We start from the raw sequence: 6,640 nt of genomic DNA, 5'->3' as shown, positions 1-6,640 counted from the left end.
ATGGTAATAAAATCAGTGGCTTCTGTTTATCTAATGCCTCCCAGGTGCTAGCCATTGTTTTAAGCACTTGGAATTTATTAATTTATTTACTTTCACAAAGCCCTCAATTTACAGATTAGCAAATCATGGCACAGAGAAGTTCAGTACCCTGCCAAGTTAATGACAAGGGCAGGGGATCTGAAATCCAGAGCCCACGTCTGTACTCCGTACACCAGACTTCCTCTTAGGGGTTTTGCCTTGTCTTTTCTGGCTTAGCCTGAGGCTCCTCTGTCATGAGCTGTTCTCATGATAAGCTCCTACCGATGTTGTCAGGAGTCTCACAATCCTGGAACAACTTCCCTCATTCCCCCTTCCTGCCTTAAAGAAGAGATGTGAAACCAGCAAATCCTGGTTTCACTCTCCCCTTTTCCATGCCAACTCCCCAAAACTCAGTGTGATTTGACCAAGCTGTGACAATGGTTGCTTTTAAATGATGTGTGATTTGTGATATACATGTGATAATATGTATCACACGTGTGATAATAAAAATAAAAAATTGAATAGTGTAATTAATACCAGGGTTTCCTCATTTGTTACAAGTCTGACTATACTTATATTCCCAAAGCCAAATATAGGAAATAAATCTTAAAGACTTTAAATCAACAATCTTAAAGACTTTAAGTCAACCTTTGTAACTCTGTGTGTGTGTGTATATATATATATATATATATACACACACACACACCTTGTTTTCCCAAAAATAAGACAGCCTCCGAAAATAAGACCTACTTACAGGAAAGATAAGACGTCCCCTGAAAATAAGACCTAGCGCATCTTTGGGAGCACACCTTAAAATAAGATATTGTCTTATTTTCAGGGAAACAGGGTGTATATATATATATATATATATATATATATATATCTGTGAAAATCACTTATTCTGTGAATAATCATGAGATTTTTTTTACTCTGTTCAAGGTGCTGTGCTAAACAAATGGGTTCTTGTTAAAAAGCTTAGAATCTTGGCAGAGACATGAGTTCACATAAAATAGTTACAGAGTTTAGAAGGAGGACATTTAATTCTAGTAAGGTTGCAAGGAATATGCTTATGCAGCATAGGCAATATTTTGGAACAGTATTTATTCCATAATTGAAGACAATGTTACTATTACTTCCTTTGGAAATTGAATAGAACATCTGTCAATGATGAGCTATTAGCTGTACTAAAATTTAATAGTATTCAATTTGTAGTCAGAGCAAGCAAGTGATGTAAATTGAAAGTAAATAAGGAATCTTATAAATAAAAGCCATAAATCCACACACTGAAGGGACATAAAGAGATGAAATGATGATTTATTTTTTGAGAATATAATTCTTACATATGAAAAATCTCTATAACTAATTATATAAAGTAGTCATATTATGGTATTTGGTAAACTTACTAATTCTATCATTTTTTTCTTTCTTATTTTTGTTCCCATCACATAAATGCATAGGTGTCTTTCAAGACAATGCCCCATTTTAATATTTCTTATTCTATCCTTGGCCAAGCTCTAGTTTTGGCTCTGGTGTTATCTGCTTCAGACAATTCTATTCATGAATGCATCTCTTCCTTTTTTTTTCAGTTTTACCTACATTACTTCCCAAATTTAGACTAATTCTGTGATTCCCTAGATCGTCTGTGTAAAAGTCAAAGGCGTTCTTTTTTTACTTTGGTGTGAACACTCACTCATATTATCTGGAACAGGAAGAGGTCTGGAAATGAATGTCTGAAAAAATTTGTTTTGTTTATTCTGATTATTCTATTTCTGAACTAGTGGGTTATTTAACAATGAGGACATTTTCGCATTAGTAGTTTTTTTTTTTTTTTTTTTTGAGACAGAGTCTCACTTTGTCACCCTTGGTAAAGTGCAGTGATGTCACAGCTCACAGCAACCTCCAGCTTGGGCTTAAGTGATTCTCTTGCCTCAGCCTCCCGAGTAGCTGGGACTACAGGTGCCCACCACAACGCCCAGCTCTTTTTTTGTTGCAGTTTGGATGGGGTCAGGTTCGAACCCGCCACCCTCGGTATACAGGGCCCGCACCCTACTCACAAAGAGATGTAATGGCAAACAAAACGGGCTAAAACCAATCTAAACATTTGGAACTCCAAAAGGGTGGAAGTGGCAAGTACTTTTAGAACTCATAAAATAAGACATAAAATGTCTTAGAAGCTCTACATCATACAGGACTGATAAAAAATTTCTGTTCAAGTCAGTCAGACTTGTGGCAAAATTCAGATCAACAGTTGTCTTCCTCCCAAGCCTCACGTCCCTGTGTCATCATAAAGTTGGCCATTCATTTAACAGGTGGGCCACTGAGTAGTAATAAAAGAGATAAAGTACATCTGAGAATTCTAGGGAAGAAGTTTGAGGGTGGTCACCAACACAAGAAATTAAAACAAATAGGTCATAGGCCTAATCATACTTTGAAAGAATTTCAGTGCCAAAGAAACTGACCTTTAGTTTTGAGAGTGTTCCAACTGCAAAACAGCTTTTGGTCTCCGGTTGTAGGATAAATTGTGTTGCCTCCTCTGCCACCAAAGCAGTATGTTGAAAATTTAACCCCCGGTTATTTCCGGGGTAAACCCTGGTTATCATAACTTGGAGAATATGAAGTTGGAGATACGCAGGTAAAAGTGGTGATTACATTAAAAGGAGGCCTTTAGCTGGGCCCTAATCTAATTTGACTGGAGTGCATATAAAAAGACGATATTTGAACATACAGAGATACCAGAGACGTGTGTGCACTGAGAAGGACCAGGCAAAGGCACAGTGGGCAGGCAGCCACCTGCAGCCAGAGGAGAGACTGCAGAAGATTCCAAACCTACCAACTCCTTGATTTTGGACTTCCAGTTCCAGAACTGTAAGAAAATAAATTCCTACCATTTCTCATGCCTTGTTATGGAAGCCTAGTGAGCTAATGCAACTCCTAAGCTAACTTCAGCAGGAGGTGGCTTGCACAAATGTCCTGTCCCTGAAGGGCAGCCTACTTTCTAACACTCATTTCAGATGTGGCCAAGGAGGAGGATGAAAATAGAATAAAACTCCAGAGCGTGGAGGTTAGACAGCATTGGACCAGCGAGTTCAGCCCAGGAACGTTAGAGTCAACGTGGAGTTTAGACAGCGTTGGACCAGCGAGTTCAGCCTGGGAACAGTAGAGTCAAATCCAGGAACTCTGTCTACTCCCAGGATAAGGGTTCTGGGCAGTATCTGCTAAGGGTTCTTCATAACTTCTCTGAGTCTGTGAGTGTTGGGTGTTTCCAGTTGTTCCTCTTTCTGAATGGGCGAGATTTGTATGGCTATTTTTATCATTGTTGCACAGTTAGATGTAAGAGTTTCAGAGAAAATTGATGGTTTTTCTAATTCGTAGGAGACAAGACTGTGAGGAACCATTTCTGGGGAAGACTGGGAATAACTCTGAGATCCTAGACATTGAGCTAGATAAAGCGTTGGGTTGATGTATTCTACGTGTGGTAATTGGGAGCAATGAGATATTTGGTGGCCATAAAGAATAATTATGACAGATACAGCTAGTGCTTATTGGTATTCATGAGCTCCTTTTCTTTTTCTCCACAAAACCACACAACATTACACAGCTCCCCTTATAGTTTGGGGGAGCCCCCTGACTGAGTTCAGGGTAGTTGACCGTCCAAAGAGGTGATGTCTAACAATTCCAGGACAATCCCATTCATTCTCTTCTTCTGTCTCCTGACTAATGGAAGGTGATCTGGTAGGGGAGAAGGGCCCACCAATACACTAATGGCTTACTAAAATGTGGTATGTGCATGCTATGGAGTGCTACTGAGTCAGAAAAAAGGCCATCTAGTATTTTCCTTGACAACCTGGATGGAACTGGGAACCATTCCTCTAAGTGAAATATAACAAGAATGGAGAAATAAACACATATGCTCACTACTAACGTGGAGCTAACTGATCAGCCTTTAAGTTTACATATGGAAGTAATTCTCCAGTAACATCAGCTGGGGGGAGGGAGAGGCGAGGATGGTAAATTCACACCTATTGGGCACAGGGCACTCTGTCAGGGTGAAAGGCCCACTTAGAATTTTGACTCAATTTTTACAAGAAACAAAACATGCAAACAAAACATCTTTACCCTCTAATATTCTAAAATAAAAAGTAAAAAAAGACCCTAGAATTCAGAAGAGCCACTAGGTTAATTGTGTGGAGTAGAACTCTTGCCACATTGACCCAGATCACTATGTGACATGAGCAAGAAATAAAACTTGGTGGCCAAGAGTGAGATTTAAGTGCTGTTTGCAGTAACACTTTTTATGTTGACTGATAAAGAAATACGCTTATGAATATTTACTACCCTGTTTCCCCGAAAATAAGACATCCTCCGAAAAGAAGACCTACTTACAGGAAAGATAAGATGTCCCCTGAAAATAAGACCTAGTGCATCTTTGGGAGCACACCTTAAAATAAGACACTGTCTTATTTTCGGGGAAACAGGGTAGATTATAGTCTATATTGAAATTTACTAGACAAGACCAATTTCCCCAATATTATTGAATCAATGTATGGCCCCATGAGTGCAGTATAAAAATCTTCTACTGGCTCAGCATTTTCCACAACATTTTCTTTGGTCAGACTTAAACATTTTTGTCAACATATATGTAGTCACCTAAAGATGACCTAATATGGATTTAATTTGAATTTTCCTGAGTAATTATGAGACTGGACATTTATTTATTTTGGTTAACTTCTTCCATAATGTACTTGTTCAAATATTTTTTCCATTTTTTTCTAGTACCCCGGTTTCCCTGAAAATAAGACAGTGTCTTATATTAAGTTTTGCTCCCCAAGATGCGCTAGGTCTTATTTTCAGGGGACATCTTATCTTTCCTGTACGTAGGTCTTCTTTTTGGAGTATGTCTTATTTTCGGGGAAACAGGGTATTTTGCAGCCTCTTTGTCTCTCTTTAGACATGTTACCTGTATTCTATATATACCACATATATATACGCACACACAGAAACATGTCATTACTAATAATTCTGTCAGCTCTATGTCTTACAAATATCTTCGCATTTGAAGTACATCTTCTTTATGATATCTGTGTTCAACCCATTATTATTTAATCCACTAAACAGATTCAGATTTTATTACTTTTGAAAAATAAAAATTACTAATAATCCCCTCAGTAAAGATAGCAACTTTTAATAGTGGGTGTATTTTTATTTAGTGAACACCCGTGTGGAAATTAAATGTTATCAAAGATTTTTAGAACCTGAGGCTTTAATGTACCAGAACCAGAGGAAATATAGTAATAATTTTTGAATATTTGCAGGGTGTCCAAACTTTTTTTCCCCCTCTGCCCCATATCAGAACAATTAAGAATTGTCAATTAAATACACAAATACTAACAAAAGCTGACGGGCAAAAAGAAGGTCTGTGCATACTTTTTGGGATATCTGACAACACAGATGAGCAAATAAGTCCTCACAAAATCAGCATGTGGGCCCACAGGTCACAGGTGGAACATATCTGAATGAGATAGTAAATGTTACTGATTAATTTGAGTTAAATAGTTCTTACAGAGATTATGTTCAGTTGGAGGTCCTGACGATCTTAAGCCAACATTAAGTTGGATCGATCACCGAGCCGACATTTTATTTGCCTTCATCATTTTAAAAGGAAGTTTAAGTTGGTTCAAGTTGGGAAGGTATTTTATTGTTTTCATCATAAAAGAAAAACAAGTAACTTTTTATTTTTGATAACTGTGGCACTATGGAAATTTTATCTTTGAGTTAAGGTCTTATGTTACATAAAACAGTTCAGATTGATTGGCACATAATTATAGAGAAAGAGTAGTTTTTTTTTTTTTTTATTGTTGGGGATTCATTGAGGGTACAATAAGCCAGGTTACACTGATTGCAATTGTTAGGTAAAGTCCCTCTTGCAATCATGTCTTGCCCCCATAAAGTGTGACACACACCAAGGAGAAAGAGTAGATTTTTGTAATTCAGGGCTAAATTGAATGTAGGCATAAATAAAAAAAAAAAAAAAACAGTTCTCTAATCTTATAGGTAATTAATGCATAATCATTTATAAAGTACATTTGAAAAGTGTACTTTTGTGAAATTAGTTTTTAATGAAAATATAGAAAATTTATATATTGCTTCTAGATCAAAACCAAACAGGTAGAAAATTAAGTTTACAATATTACCATACAGAAAAGAACAATATAGTAACAAATAATCATGAAAGGTACTTTATAACATGAGGTACATTTCACTATTTATTGAGACTACTTCTAAAATGGATTAATCGAAGGAAAAGCTATAAAGATGTTTCATCCTGTCTCTGATGTTCAGAATTCTAATAAACATGCACTTTACCCACGTTTTACAAATAAAAATAAAAACTTAATCAAAGACAAATGAAGCCTTTAGTTTCTAGATTAAAGATGTTCACATGTCCAGATTTTAAGAAATCCTATCTTCCTATCTTTTTCAAATGTCAGTTTCCAAAAAACATCATCTTTGCAAAGGAGGAGAGATTATAGGTTTTTTTTGTTTCTTTTGGTTCCTTTTTTTTTAGACACATTCTGAGGAGCACCAGGAACATGAGTCAAATCTTGCAGCGTAGGAAAGTGGA

The sequence above is a fragment of the Nycticebus coucang genome, chromosome 24 (assembly GCF_027406575.1).
Source record: "Nycticebus coucang isolate mNycCou1 chromosome 24, mNycCou1.pri, whole genome shotgun sequence".
NCBI lineage: Eukaryota > Metazoa > Chordata > Mammalia > Primates > Lorisidae > Nycticebus > Nycticebus coucang.
Note: the sequence above shows the minus strand (reverse complement) of the source record.